General features: G+C 36.2%; 1 long non-coding RNA gene across 1 annotated transcript; it reads right to left on the minus strand.

Moving 5' to 3' along the window:
• Nucleotides 1-3245: 3245 nt before the first annotated feature.
• LOC127511270 (uncharacterized) lies at nt 3246-15356 on the minus strand. Its single transcript, XR_007929944.1, has 7 exons — nt 15312-15356; nt 12432-12532; nt 12043-12237; nt 4835-4930; nt 4551-4734; nt 3837-3998; nt 3246-3714 (listed from the first exon to the last, which is right to left on the minus strand). It is a non-coding gene; the product is annotated as an uncharacterized LOC127511270 (long non-coding RNA).
• Nucleotides 15357-17055: the final 1699 nt, after the last annotated feature.

Here is a 17055-nt window from a genome sequence, read left to right on the forward strand (position 1 = left end):
TGCTTTGATCACATTTATTCAGTGCACTTTATTTGAACTAGCCTAACATAGCTTGCTCACTTTGCCGCAATGTTGACAGAATAGTGCTAAGTTACAAAATGCAGAGGAATCTATGACTACTCCTCTCAATGAGAACACATAATCATTTGCTAAGTGAAGTTTACACACTTACATGAATGAAAATGCCTGGAACACACTTTCAATGATCTTGGGATGCCTGCAAAGTGTGTGTCCGTGCGTCTTGTGGCAGATATCCAGGCCATCTGTCTCTGCTTGGTTACATCGGACACATGACTCCCTTCATTCTGTTTCCAGGCTGGAAAACAGTAAAAAGAAAGTCCGCTGTCTAATTTTTTTGCCCCGTCGATCGTGTGAATCGACATTACATCCAACAACACAACAGGTTCTTCCCATGACTAAAACTTCCTCGGCGCGTCACAACAAGTGGCCTCACAATATGCTGATTTTTTCCATCAGCCACCCCGCCACTAGAGCCGTGATGTCACATACCCTATAATTTTCTATCTAATGTTATTAATCTTGCAAGTAAATTAGTTCATAAAGTCATTACTGAATCAGAAGTTGAAGCTCTATTTCTCGTTAATTTAGCCACTGTAGCAAATAAATACTTAAGGTTGTGTTTGTTTTTTTCTAAAGATTTGAAAAGTAAGCAGATCTAGCAGATTTTAAGGCCTTTCTGTACTCAATCATTCTCTCTCTCCACAAAATGCGAAAAACCTCTAGTTTTGTTTTCTTCCAGCTGCGCTCCATTTTTCAAAGGTTGGTACTAAATCACTCCGTGGTGCAGAAAGATTAAGGACTGAATTCTTATCTGTAATACCATCAACATTTACAGAATTGTTGAAAGAGGAGGAAACAAAACAACAATGTATTAGTGAGATGGTTGAGTTTCCAAGTTTGGGGTAAGGGCAGCTTTGAAGATATGGCCAGAGGATGAAGGAAAGTTGTTGAGTTTTAAAACTCCAGAACTTAATTTGTTTGCTGATACTGGAAAGAGAGCACTGTATCATACTTGTGTAAAAGTGATGCATTTTGAATCATTAAAATGTCTTTCAGACTCTAAATGGCAAGGAGTAGAGGGATTTGATGTATCCCCTAATGGTAGCTAGAGAACTTTATATAAACATTCTATTGATAAGAGAACAACCTCCAGTGGAAGATAATACATGAAATAACAATAAATACTAATAGACAATAGGGCACATATTGATCCAACAATAAGGGATGAATGTCCATTTTGTTTTAAGTCTGAAGATGTGTTTCACTTATTTTAGCAGTGTGAAAGATTGAACCCAATGTTTCTATTGTTGGAAGAATGGAGTACAAATTTGAAATTTAAATTTACATTAAATGGTTTTATTTATGGCCCGAAATATTATCAAAATAGAAAAATAGATGTGTTAATTAATTTTATGTAAATTGGAAGATGGAATTTTACAAATGAATGTATGAGGTAATTCTTTGTGTACGTAGCCTAGAGTTGTTTTTTATGTATTTATTTTCTCTTTTTTGAATGTTATATGTGTAGATTTATGTATTTTGTATATTAATATATTTTTATTCATTGGTAATGTTATAATTGTTAAAATAAAGAAAGAAAAAAAAAGTCTCTCTCATAACATTCTACATACAGTGCTCAGTGTAAATGAGTACACCCCCTTCGAAAAGTAACATTTTAAATATCTCAATGAACACAAAAACAATTTCCAAAATGTTGACAAGAGTAAGTTTAATATAACATCTGTTTAACTTATAACATGAAAATAAGGTTAATAATATAACTTAGAGAACACATTTTTCAGTTTTACTCAAATTAGGGTGATGCAAATATGAGTACAAAGTCTCTGGAGCAAAGCTAAATTTTAGACTACAAATGTCCAATTTAACAAGAATTCAAGCACAGGTGAGTCTAATTATTCATTACACAGGTGTCCTGCAGACAGCTGACTATAAAAGGGTGTTAAAACCCCTTCCCATTTCATGCTGTCAGCAATGGCACCACATGAAAGAGAAATGTCACAAGACCTGAGAAAGAAAATAATTTCTTTACACCAGAAAGGTGAAGGCTACAAGAAGATCAGCAAAGCTTTACTTTTCAGTCAGAATACTGTAGCAAAAGTGGTACAAAAATGTAAAAAAGATGGAACTGCAATCATCTCACAGAGACGTCCAGGTCGTCCACGGAAGTAGAGTTTGCCAGGGCCCATGCTGACAAAGATGAAGACTGCTGGGCTCTATACTCTGGAGCGATGAGACCAAGATAAATGTTTTTGGAACTGATGGCTTCAAAACTGTATGGCGTCGCAAAGGTGAGGAATACAAAGAAAAATGCATGGTGCCTACAGTGACGCATGGTGGTGTCAGTGTCCTTATGTGGGGCAGCATGAGTGCTGCTGGTGTCGGGGAGCTGTGTTTCATTGATGGCATAATGAATTCACAGATGTACTGCTCTATACTGAAAGAGAAGATGCTACCATCACTCCGTGCCCTTGGTCGTCATGCACTTTTCCAACATGACAATGATCCTAAACACACATCTAAGGCCACTGTTGGATTTCTGAAGAAGAACAGGGTGAAAGTGATTCAGTGGCTCCTGATCTGAACCCAATCGTACACCTATGGGGAATTCTGAAGAGACAAGTTGAGCATCACTCTCCATCCAGCATCCAGTCTCTAAAAGAGCTCATTCTTGAAGAATGGAAAAAGATAGATGTTGCAAAATGTCGCCAACTTGTTCATTCCATGCCTAGAAGTCATTAAAAATCATGGAGGCCATACAAAGTACTAGATGTAGTAGTTTTTTTTTGTGGGGTGTACTCATTTTTGCATCACCCTAATTTGAGTAAAACTGGAAAATGTGTTAACTAAGTTATAATATGAAAGTAAGGTTAATAATATAAGTTAAATAGATGTTATATTAAACTTAGTCTTGTCAACATTTTGGAAATTGTTTTTGTGTTCATTGAGATTGTTTAAAATGTTACTTTTCAAAGGGGGTGTACTCATTTACACTGAGCACTGTACATGCTGGGCACAATTAACTGTACATGTTTTATCATCTTATACATCTATTTTGTAACCAATTCAAATGTAACCATAGCCACCATCATGCTGATAAAGATTCTTTAGTCATTTGTCAGTCCTGTAGCCTGAACCACTGTAGTGAAACCACCCTTATATTATATGACAGAAAATATGATGCATATTTTAAAGAGACAAGAGACAATCACAATATACATTTTTATTTATAGTAAGTATAGTAAGTAAAAATTTGCCAACAAAATGATTTGTTTAATAACATTGTATTGTAATTGGATTTATAATTTTTATTTATGTATTATTTTAACAAATTATTTTTAATGTAACTTCAAATCTCTTTCAAAATACAAGTGTATCTTTTCATGGTCATTTCCACTATCAGTAAATAATGTTAGAAGATCATTAAAACACCACACCGCTTTTTATGTTTCCTAACACCCAGTATATGTAAAGCACAACTTATATGTTTGTGAATAATCTTATAGAAAGAATCAGATGGAAAAAAAAAAGAAGCCAATGGAAATAAGAATATTTTTTGGAAAACATGCCAACGTTACTACATATCCACATACTACTCTAAATCATGATTAGTCCTCAGGTCTCTTGGGTCTCATCAGATCAGATGCAAGAAGATACTGAGAAGGCAAATTGCTGCTGTAAGTCATAACAAGAGAAGAGAGTTATTTGAACTGTATGCATTTAGAAAATAACATAAATGTTGTTGTGTATATATTGTGATTTAACATCATTGGAGAACTTTTGAGAAATATATTTACCATGACTCAAGAGGCTGGTGAGTGAGATGCTGGCATTTGAATTAGCTGGGGTGCTAGCTGGGGTGCTTACAACATTTGTAGAATTAGTTAGATTAGCTAGATTAGCTAGATTAACCAGAACCGGGGACTCAAGTACACTTGTTGGTGTTCCCAGCGCAGTTCCTTTGAAACAAATTGCAAAATGGCAGTCTATAATCAGCTCATGGTTTATGCATGTACAGTTGAGATCAAAAGTCTGAGGCCACTAGTAAAAATGTAGCATTTTTCATATTTATTATACATTTTCCCCACTACAATTTATATTCTATTTTAATATATTCTATGTTAATGAGGAATGGGGAAAATAATTGCAATAGTCTGCTGTAATATAAGCATGGATAATCTTTTGCAAATCATGAAAAGTCAGAAATGATTTAAGATTGGAAATCGTTCTCAACTGGTAGAAACTATTTTTTAATGACAAAACGGATTTGATAAACAATGCAGATGTCTGAATCAAATATAACAAGCACATTTTTTGCATTTGCTAGCGAGACAGCTTCTGGACATGGAAGGACAAAAGAAGATTTCTTTATCTGTGTGATTTTCAATGTGTTAAATTTGTACCCCACTGTATTTGTATTACAGATTTGTTAATGAAAAACATTCCTTTATCAGCTTTAGCTACATATCCTATAACAACCTGTAATGTGTTTGAAATATGAACAAACTCACCATTGGTTGAACCCTTCAAGATGTCAAGGAATACGGGAATTTTGGAATTAGCAATGTCGGTTAAGTTGATATATGTGCCGTTGATAGTGCTTAGTATGTAAATGGCGTTTTCATCAATGGGAATGCTGAAAACACACTGAATCAAGCTTGGCTGTATCGAACCCTCGACATTGTTCACATTAAGCTGAAAACAGGATATTGATTCATATATCAAAATCTGATTATCTGATAATTATTTGATAAAAAAAGTGTTAAAACAATATGCTCACAAATGTTATCCTTACTAAATTTGCGATCCCCAGTGTAGTATTGTAGAGTGTTGTTGTTCTGAAGAAAAAACTGCCATTATTGTTGCCACAGACAAAGATGATATTACGGTTCTGCAAAAAAAAAAAAAAAAAAAAAAAAACATTTACAGACTGCTCAATCTAAAAAACAGACTGAAATGTGTGTTTATGTACTGTATGTTTTATTGTATGTAGAAATTGTCTTGTGTTATTTTATCATATATAGAGAGTATGTTAGTGATGACTGTCTACAAAGTACATCTGACTGCATTTTTCTTCTAGGCAAGCCCTAGACATGGCAACAAGATGCACCAGAGTCAGAGCACATCAAGCCCAAGGGTGCATCCAAAATGACTCATAAACTGTCAAAAATAGTGGTGCCACTCCCTAAGCCAAGATTCCAATAGTAGGTGAAAACACCCAAGCTTATATGATCTATAGTAAGTCTACAGGACAGGCATCTGCCTTATAAGGCCCTAAGAGCAGAGCAAAAAAAATGACTCAGTTGTGTCAGCACCTAGAAAAGTCTATTTAGGGTGTAGCCTACCAAAGGGAGAAGATCAACTGCGACTTTTGATATTACCACTACTTCCAGAGGGAGAATGAAACCCTCAACTTCACCAGAGGGGATGCAAATTCAAGAGTGGCACAATATAATTGCCATAGACACTTGTCTTTGCCATCAAAGCTCAACCACAGGGGAGATTCAGCTCTACTTAAATACCCTAAAGCAATTAGGGAGAGTGTTTATTCCCTGCTTGAGCAAAGGTACTTCTCCGGGATCCATAAAAGACTCCTTTCACTAATCAGGCAAACTTTTTTTTCATTCTTTTCATTTTCTTTCCATCATTAGCATTTTCGAAACAGGACCATAGTAGAGCACCCATCCAAAGGCGAGCATTATCCCTACTTCGAGACCCAACAATAGTTGGGAAGAAAGGTAAACAAAGTAGAGGAAATCTATACTGCCCTACATAACTCTGTTCACCCTGCATCATAGCAATATAGCACTGCTGAGTGGAACAGTGTGCAGGAGTGTGCAGGACCCCACAGGCCTCTCTTACTTCTCTTAGACACGGGGCCTAAACCACAAGGTACAAACACCTGACTTTCATCCCTATTCCACTAGAAAAAAACTCAAGCTGAGGGGAGCTCCCTCACTACAGCTCATCATAGTGAACAGGTTCAGCACCCTTGAGAGCCAAATGCACTTGCTTCATTGGCACGGCATGAGCCTTGAAAAAGGATGCAGCACCAGGGGAGAGATGGCTTGGAAGCATCTATTCAACTGGGGTGTCCTTGCTTATCGCTGTTCAAACAGCCTCTCCACATACAAATAGTTTGACTACATGGGAGAGACTGTATGAGCTGAATACAAATTCCTCCATTATCTCAGCACCTCAATGTGGCGATCTAGGAGGAATAAAAAAAGGCTCACAAACTTATATGTGGGACTGCAGAGCAGGTGGATTATTATTAACACCCTCCCTCAACTCTCTTTGTATCTAATTCATTAGAATTAAACTGTTTTCAACATTGATAATAATAAATGTTTCTTAAGCACCATATCTGTCATGCAACAGAAGAGGACAAACAAGGTGAGTAGCAAAAGAGTTCATTAATTCTAAGGGGTCGGAGGTCACGCCGGCGATACCACCTGATTTTTTTTCTTATCAGTGCGAAAGAGACTCAAAATACTCAATTTTGAACATACAATTAAGAGTTATACATCATTCTAACGTCTTCATTTATTTGTGTACACTCAAGTAAAAACTAAATGTTGTGCTTTTTGCAAAGTAAAGAAAAATAACCTGATGCGTGACCTGTCATCTCTCTCTGAATGAAGTCCATTCTGATATGAGAGATGTCAGTCTTTTGTGAGTCACCTCATTATCCGCTAATGCGGCTACTCCCGCGGAGAGCGCGCAGCATTCAATTGCAAATTTTGAGGCAATCCATGCAAACAGTCAATGCCCGCATCAGCTTGAAAAAGTGCATCAAGCTTAGTCAGATTCATGTACTTTTTATCGTTTTGAGATGCGGTGAGGTAATTCTAAAAGGATTTACCTCAGAGGAAGCTGGCTGGTTTCAATTCCATTTTGAGGATCAACTTGATCAAGCCGAGGACTGTGAATGGTAAGGTTTGTTTTATTCCTAAGTTCTTTATTCTAATTGCAATATAGACTAGTGTCTGTCAATATTAAATTGCAGAAAGACTGATTAAATATGAATCCTGCATGTTCTGTGTCTCTGTTTGAATGAATGGGGCAGATGTGTGGTTTCGTTTAGGCTACTACACATAACTTACATCAGTAAACATGACTTATTGGCTTTTCCCCAAAAAAATTGCAATACTAACATGAGTGAAATCGACTGAAATACGTAATAAATACTGAAATAAAATGTATTGGCAACGTATTCAACTGCACATGAACATTTACAGGCTCTATAATATAACAAATATGATACATAAAATGTCATAGAGGTAATATGATTGTTTAGACAATATTTATTTGGCCTGTTTTGGATAGTTTATGAAGTGTTTACTGTGAAATAGCCTAGTGAAGCACTTCAGTGAAGCTTTTGTTCACAATGAATGATGAAAATTCAGCTTTGCATCACAGAAATAAATTATATTTTTTAAAGTATATTCAAATAGAAACAACATTATTTTAAATTGTAACATTTCACAATATTGCTGTTTTTTCTGTATTTTTGATCAAATAAAATACAGGCTTGATGAGCATGAGACTTCTTTCAAAAACAAATAAAAATAGTAATGTGTCCAATCTTTTGCACTGTATATAATTTAAAATATAATAGGCCTATACAAAATTTTCTTTACATGATGTGCAATAATACATGCATGCATCACAAAAATCATGTTTTCTGTTAAGAGTGGACATTATATTAACATTAATACAATAATTGATATATGATCCTGTTATCAGCATGCTCACAGATGTTTTTTCTTTTATCTCACAGATTTGAGAATCATAGTGACCAGATATTGGCCCACACAGGACATCCTGCATGAATGTGATGGTGAGATCACTGACTGGAAGCAGGAAAGTTTTTTTTTTCCTTCCAGTGCATAGAAACACCAAACACCTTGGAATGCCAGGTAAGTGATGTTCACTTATATCTCTGAACTGGATTTATTTCCAGGTAAAACTGTGTACTCAAAATGTGCCTTTGATTCTCATTTATATTGTTAACTATATTCTAAATAGACTACAAAATAAACTACTTTATCCTCACTCCTCACATTCTTCTCACATACCTGACTGAAAGGCTCATTATGTGGCTCATTTTGCAGGTCTTTGTCTCCTCAGATGTGAATCACAGCATTATTCAGGATTATTCACGCCTCCATGCACGCCTCTTTCTAAATAAAAGTGTCTTACAAAATTTAAATCAATATATTGTTTTATGTGAATGAATAGGCAGAATGTTTCACATCAGTTTGAAGCAAATTCTAGGTTTCCACATTCGGTACCCAGAAGTCTTGTGGATACATATTTAGTATTTGTTTTGTGGACTTACTTCAGTGACTTATTTTTTTTTTCAATAACCACTCATAAACGTTATTCTCTCAAAAACACAAACATGTACATATATGTTGCTCACACATTATGGTAGCCTAGTTTGTGCTGAATACAGTGTAATGACACTTTTGCCATTAATATGTTTATGAACAACTGAAAAAAGCACAAATGTCAGGGCACTTCTCCAGGGCCCCAAAAATCCTCAGACCCCAGAGGGTTAATAGGTTCTGGAGAATGGCAGGAGATAGAGCCAATGGTGAGTATATCAGCAGTCAGATAGATTGTAGATGACTTAACTAGATGATAACCAAGTTCTCTTTGTTGCAGATGAGGTTGGAGAATGGGACTTTAGAGGACTGGACCACAGAGGAATACATAAAAAGCCTGAAGACAGAAGGCTAAGGACAGAAGACGGATGAAGATGGATGAAGACAATCTTAGGTAATAAAAGCAGGTAGGCAGAACAGATAAGTGGTTGGACTTGTGTTAGGAAACAACAACGAGACCAGACACTGAGGTGAGGATGGTGACTCCAGATATAGTGAGTGATTATGAGGGTAATGGCTTGCAGGTGCAGATGATTGAGGAGGAAGGATTCTGGGAAGAACAGATGGATGAATCACTCTTACAGGAACAGACTGGGGAAATTCTCTCTTAGGAACAGATTCGGGAAATTCTCAGGAACAGACTCGAAGATTTCAATCACTGGAACGGACTCGAAGATGTCAGTCCTTGGAATAGACTGGGAAATTTCACTCACTGGAACGGACTGTGATGAGGTTGGCAGCTTTGAGGGCAATGCGGCCAGCAGGCTTGAGAGCACAGGCCTTGGAATGCTGGCTGCTTGTGCTGACAACTGTGGTGGATCCACCACTCTGGATATTAGTCTCTGTCCGCCCTGAGACAGATCTGGTGGCATGCATGATGACTGAAGACTCTGGCTCGACTGCCATTTTGGTTAAAGACCCAGGCGTGGCAGCCATGACAGGATGAGACCCTGGAATGACAGCCATGATGGGATGAGACTCAGGAATTGTGCCCATGAAAAGACGAGACTCTGGAATGGCGGCAGCCATCTTGGCTGAGGGCTCAGGCGTTGAAGCAGATGTGTGTGCACTTTCAAGGTCTGACTCGATCACTGGAACAGGCTCTGAGGTCACATGAAGGATGAGTGTTTTTTTGGGAGTGGAGCAGCTCAGCAGGAAGGCATATAGAACATATTGTTCTAATGTGCAGTTGCTAGTTATCCATGGCATTCATGAATACAGTGGTTCGTCCAAACCTTCTTGGAAGAGGATTCATGGATTAGCTCTGCTTAATCCAGAAAAACCACAGAAGATAGCTCCAAAAATGTCTCAGCATATTCAGCTAGTGTATAGCCACTTTGAGAGAGGGAACATAATAAATCGATAGGATGGAGAAGTTTGCTCATGCTACAGTCTATCTCTTTGTTCTGGTCTTCTGTCATACAACAGAAGAGGACAAACAAGATGAGAAGCAAAACACAGTTTTTTATTAATAGGTTCTGGATAATAGCAGGAGATAGAGCCAATGGGGAGTATATCAGCAGTCAGATGACTTAGCTGGATGTTAACCGAGTTATCTTTGTTGCAGGTGAGGTTGGAGAACAGGACTCTAGAGGACTGGACCACAAAGGAACGCATAAGAAGCCTGAAGACAGAAGGCTGAAAACAGAAGGCTGAGGACAAAAGACAGATGAAGACGGATGAAGACAATCTCAGGTAATGAAAGCAAGTAGGCAGAACAGGTAAGTGGTCAGAATTGTTTTGGGAAGCAATGACGAGACTAGACACTGAGGTGAGGACTTGGCAAGTTCGACTCAGGAGAACGGACTCCCGTGAACGGGAGGACGCAAGTCTGGTGATTCTGCAAATGGCACAGCAACGTACTTGATGACGTCACTCAGCTCGCTCTGGCTTCTCCAGTCTCTGTATGTATATTTTAGGAAACAATAAAATGAAATGTGTTATAAAACACCACTCTGCCTCTTTTCGTTTTATTTAAAAAAATGTAAACAAATTAATAGCCTCACAAATGTGGTTCAGGCAACGCATTCATTGATTATCTTCACTGCATGTATAGTATTTATAATAAAACAACATATAAAACAACCCTGCCTCTTTTGCGTTTATGGTTCAGGCAATATGTGCATACTCTGAGTATCTTCACTGTAATAAAATGAAATATAACATAAAACACAACCCTGTCTCTTTTTGTTAAATGTTAGTTTTAATAATCAATAATAGCCATTATAAAAGTATAAAAGGTATAAGAATATATACAATAAGAAATAAAGCAAACAATTCAGTCAAATGTACAAAATCAGCGCTTTAGTAGGCTACAACGGTAAAGTTAAAGGGGTGGTATAATGCCATTTTTGCAAGATATAAATAAGTCTCTGATGTCCCCAGAGTGTGTATGTGAAGTTTTAGCTCAAAATACCCCACAGGTCATTTTTTATAGCATGTTAAATTGTGTCTCTTTAAATGCAAATGAGCTGCTGCTCCTAAGCAGAGGGCGGGTTTCAAGAGCTCTGTTAGCAGCGCTGATTACCTCACGAAGACTCACTGAAAATGTCAGAACCTGTTAAGCCTTTTATGTTCAAACCGAAGTTGGACAATAATGGAGAGACTCAAGAAGGAGTGACAACATGTAGAATGCAACAGGATGTTTCTGAATGGTTAGTTACTTAATTTATGTAGCTGATGTGGGATATGTTAAAGTCATTGATTAGCATATTCTGTCATGATAATCTATAAATCGCTTGTTTGGGAACTGTTGTAAGATGCCTGCAGAGCCAGAGAATATACGCTGCATGATTATCTTAGAACAAGTATAATTTAGTTTAGTTTAATTATGGTTATAACTTATGTTGGCATCTTGCTTTTATGACATGCTATTGCATTTGTGTTATGTACTGTATTGCAGTAACATGGCCTCACCCCTTTGTTGCGTGTTCTCAGGGGCAGGGTTTATGTTAATTTTAGGGTTAGTGATGTCACCAACATGGGAAGAAGCTTGTTGTAGTCCCTACCAGCTGTTTGTTGTAGTCCTTAAACAGAGAATTCTTTAAAAGAAAATATCTCCCTTTGCTTTGAACTTTGAGCATCGTAACTTTGCAGATGTTGTTTGTGCTCAAACGGCAACATTACACACTAACTAAAGTTAAAAAAGTGAAATCATAATGAACCACCCCTTTAAATAGCCTAAATATATAAAGTTATGAAATGTCACTTTGCCCTCAGCCAAAACGATTTGCCAGGGAACAAATTATAGATTCATGAAACCAAAGATCACTCGTTAGATATAAAAAAGATGAATTATCTCATGTTTAACCACTACAGAGACATCAGAGCCAGCAGCAAACGTCAGCCATTGAGAAACGGCTATAGTGAGTGATGACGAGGGTAATGGCTTGCAGGTGCAGGTGATTGGGGAGTGAGTGCAGGTGGTGAGCAGGAAGGATTCTGGGAAGTGTAGTTCTAAGAGTGACTGAACTGGTGTTGAGAGAGACTGATGTGGTGACTGTGACAATATCAGCTTTCAATTTTATGACTTTTGGTCAAAACAAGCTTTCATCTTTGCTTTAAGGTAGTATGGTCCACAAAGGCATTGAAGTGTGTGTGCTTTGTATACCTGAGGCAGATTAGATGTCTCTCCAGCTGCTAAAGCAATGTAACCGGTAGAGTTGCCACTGAGCTCAACAGTGAGGCTCATGTTAGTGAAGGCAACAGAGTTGAAGAAACACTGAGAGCTACCCGAAGGATCGCATCCTTTAGGGTTGTCCAAACAAAGTTTGGTTTTTCCACACTCACTGCGGTTGATTTTGGACTAAGAATAAGGGGGGAAAAAATCAGGAAAAAAAATATTTGTTATACCTTTGTCAACATCAACAGCCTAAACTGCTTTCATAACAACTGCATCTTGATTCTAAACAAATGACCTAATTATCCATCATTATTTAAAAGGAAAATAATGGTTCTCTAAACCAAATAATTGTGAAAAGGAGTAAATGGTATTCTTACAGTCAAATTTGTTGGTGTTGATACTTTGAGCTCAGCCTTAATAAAAGACACTGCACAGCCCATCACGCAAACCACTAAAAACATCAGCTTACTCTCCATGTCTGAGGAAAAGATTATATATGCATTTAATCAAATTAATCTGAATTAGAATGATGGTTCTGATATCATACAAATTTACAGAATTAATTATTTATGGATTACAATTAAGATAAAATGTTTTATAATTAAACTAAATGTTGTCTATAATAAATGCTATACTCAACAAGTAATTGTTCAAATAACAAATTGTTTAAGAATAGAGGGGTTTGTTTTAAAATAAAGTTTTAGGGTTCTGAAAAATGTAAATTAAAGAAACATTATAAAGTAAAATCAATAAGAAATATTATAGGTTGTACACTCTTTACTCTTCCCAGTTAACTGATCTCTCAGGTCTCTGGGGCCGTATTCACAAAACATCTTAAGGCTAAAAGTAGCTCCTAACTTGCCGATTTAGGAGAAAATAATGGGTGTGTCAGTCCTAATTTTAGGACCCCTAAATTTTTGCTCTAAGAGTATTTCACAAAGCATTTTAGCAGTAAAACTAGCTCCTAAATCTGTGAAAAGTTAGGAGTAGTCAAGAGGACTCATAAGTCACTAAAACCAAATCACAAGCAATCCTAATAGCTGTTGCTGGCTATCCACCTCAGCATTCCAAAGACACAGATTGACACCATTGAGGCAATAGTGATAGAGCCTTTGGTGCTGAAACTTTTCTTCATACATGCAAAACATATTTTCATTTATAGATTTTAATATATAATAAATTAATTAATAAAAAAATAATAAAAAGTGTCAGATTACCTGTGGCAGTTGTTTTCACAAGTTCACACTTACAAATGACTGAATAGAGTAAAAAAAAATTCTAATAAGCATATTTGGCATGCCATCCGAGGGGATAGAGGTGTCTGAGCTCGGAATTTAGCCCAAACCCAGAGTACTCCCCCTTATCCCCAGCTGAGAGTGAGGAACGGGGTGGTGGAGGGATGCAGAAAATTCTGCAATCTCTCGAGATGCAGAAACGTAAGAGGCTGACAATTAACTGAACATATACCACTTTAATTAGTGACATCCTACATTTTAATTCCTTTATTTGAATATAGCAACATTTTTATTTTAAAACCTTTATTTGAATATAGCAACACGATTACTCCTTCTACAATATATATATGATTAAATCACAGACAGAGACCCCTCCCCTATCAGCCAACCACTGTGGGCATAGAGACAGAGTGCATTTAGGCCTGGGGGGGGGGGACAATCCAACCGTCTCCTTTGACTTTGTATTGCGTGAGGCTGCCTCCATGTCATTTCTGACTTATAACAAAAAACAGAACAATGCCTTAAAGCTGCTGTGTGACAAGGTGTACAGCAAACAAGCTAAAAAACCCAGAACGTAAAAGCCAGCCTTTAAGGAGACAAAAGTGGATACAGGCAATAAGACGTGAAGCATCAGCAGGAAGAATGGGTAAATTTTGGGATCCTGACACTCAGTATGCCTCAGTAAGCCTACGTGTGCAGTAAACATTTTGTCACTGTTAAGTCAAATATCCAAATGTCAGTTTTATATATTATATTTCCTGTTCCTGATTATGTTACCCCCCAGTGGGAGTAGTTCTCTTAGTAATATGACAGGTCGCGCTCCGTCTCAATCGCCTGTATCCACTTTTTAGTCCTTAAACGCTCGTTTTTTGGGTCGACAGCTTATAAAAACTACTGGGTTTTTGGTTCTGGGTTTTTTTTAGCTTGTTTTCTGTACACCTTGTCACATAGCAGCTTTTAGACATTGTTCTGTTTTTTGTTATAAGTCAGAAATGACAAGGAGGCAGCCTCATGCAATACAAAGTCAATGGAGACGGTTGGATTGTTTCCCCCCCAGTGGGCGTGGTTTTCAGATTATGACGCGTGTCGCTCTTTCTCTATAGTTAGAAAGCGTGTTCACATCATCCATAGCAATGAGGTCAACCCCGCCTTTACTCTTAGCTTAAGACTTCTCTCTATTTCTTAGTAAAAGTTGGTCTCAGCAGCTTTGTGAATAGGTTTTAAGAGAAAACTCTTAAAGAAATTTTACTGCCATTTAGGAGAATTCTTAGTGGTAAGATTTTTGTGAATACGGAGCCAGATAATTCAATTTATGATATATATATTAGACCATTCCAATTATTCAAGTTAATAGATTCAAAAGTCTGAAACCACTAAACTGTGTAAAAAAATAAAATAAAAAAAAACTCAACTCTTCTTATTTTTCATGGCCTTTTTTGAATTTTACTTCTAAAAGTTTTGGAATTATGTAAAACTTTTTTAATTATGTAAATTGAAATGCATTGGATAAATCAATTGGAACACACTAAATTAAATTTACTTTACTAAAAAAATGCGTGTGTGTGAGTGTGGGCCCACAAATATGTAGTTTATTCACGTTTGTTGTCTGAATGTTTATTGTTGTTATGGTTACTGTCTAGTTATGCTTTCAGCAAGTCTTACATAGTCTGAGGTCATTTCCATGTCTATATAAGGTTATAGATTGCTGTGTTTTCTTTACATCCATTTCAGTCATCTGCAGATACTGAGATTATTTTATAAATAGTTTTATATATATATATATATATATATATATATATATATATATATATATATAATATAGTGTAGTTATATTGTATGGTAAAGTGCATTTTAATATTTTGCAATTTAATATACTAATACATATACCCCTGCCTAGTCCCAGACTAAAATGCAGGTTTGAGCTGTATATAGGATTAAATAAAATACAGACAAAAATTAAATTATGCAAAACTTAATCAAAATCATAAACATTTGCATAAGATATGCTTCTTTTACTTCTACCTGCTGATGTCTTCACCAGTAGATACGTTGATCTTCACAGTTCACAGTTCTTGGGAAATGAGTAATGAATTCTTTTCTGTTTATATTTTAAATAGAAATCAGAAAAGCCCACAGAACCGGATTGGAAATGAGCACACCCCATTGAATGTATGAGGAAATAGATTTGTGGTTAGATTGTTATGTAGTGGATTTTATATAATCTTATTCATTTTGTTATGTAGCATGTTATAGTGTTGCTCAGTGGTTTTTCCTTATATACTTTAAATCTGTAAACAAAAAGAATGCTTATCACAAAAAAAAAAAGAAGAAGAAGTGTTGAGTTCCTTGCAGTGTTTCACTTTCAATGTCTCGTCAGAGATAGGCCGACGAATTAGGACCTTGCTAAGCCAATCTAATTCGAGTGCAACTAAAACGAGCCAATGCTCATTAGCATGCAATATTTGCATCAGCTGTGCCGCCCTGTAGAACGGGTATTTAATAAGCAGTGGGGGTGCAATGGTTCAGATTACTCACGGTTCGGTTTGTATCACGGTTTTAGGCTCACGGGTTCGGTATGTCAAATAAAAATAAAGAAAATAAGAACAAATAATCAAACAGCACAAATAAATTCAGTAAAGCAAAGATACAAATAAATAAAGCTTTTCAGGTTTTTCATGTATCCAGTTTTAAGGTACAGAAATTGAATAAAGTAGCTAATAAAATGTAAAACAACATTGCATGTAATATTAACTGTATAAATTAAATAAAGATCAATCATTAATTATTAAGTTACTATTCAGTCATGAGTGATTTCCTTGTCTTTTGTTGTTTGATAAACATTAAAAACACTAAAAACACATTCAGACAGCAGGAATGCAAGGGCTGCTGTCTCTTTAAGACATAATACACGGCCTCTCTAGCAAGATCCCAATTCGTCGGTTTGTCTCGGATGAGACGTCTCCGTTCCCTCCTAAAGGGAACAAGGGTTACATCCGTAACCAAGATGTTTTTTTATATAGTGTAGTGGTCACAGACTTTTGAATCTATTAATTGGAATAATTGGCATGGATTAATTAATGGATTAAATAAACATCAAAATACAGATAAAAAATAAATTATGCAATTTTTAATAAAAATCATAATCCTTAAATAATGTTAAATTAAAATGTTAAATGCTAAATTAACACCCCTCAGTGTACATATGTGTCCACACTACAGGGTTTAAAAATAACACAGAAACAGTATTGAATTTAATGATATAATTAAGTGAATAATCAAGTGATGATTAACAATTAGTAATGACAGCTGATGTTAATAAGCAGAATCATTGAAGGAAAGAGAATCAACAAGAACAGAAAGAGACCCACATGAACACAACAACTACAGCTGACTTTCAGGCATTACACATTATTGTACTTATTAGTTTTGTACTTATTATTGGTTTTAAACTTTATTTCAGTCATACATCTACAAAATATCTTATTGAGAATTATCAGACGTTTAGATGTTTATGTTTTAATTACATTTTCATTTGAAGTCACTATTATGGAGACCAGTGTTTGCTTTAGTTGGACTCTTGACTTTTTACTTGTTAACATTGTTTTTTTCTTTGGCTGCTGCTGTTACTATGTGTTTATAAAGCAAGCCATTTGTTATGGCGAGAGAAAATATGACCAGTTCATAATGGTTATGTTTTGATGATGACATCATCATCATGTAGTGGCCTGATTCACAGATCTCATCCAGCATTATCAACTGGTTACAT

The sequence above is a fragment of the Ctenopharyngodon idella genome, chromosome 4, assembly GCF_019924925.1.
Source record: "Ctenopharyngodon idella isolate HZGC_01 chromosome 4, HZGC01, whole genome shotgun sequence".
Classification (NCBI taxonomy): Eukaryota; Metazoa; Chordata; class Actinopteri; order Cypriniformes; family Xenocyprididae; genus Ctenopharyngodon; species Ctenopharyngodon idella.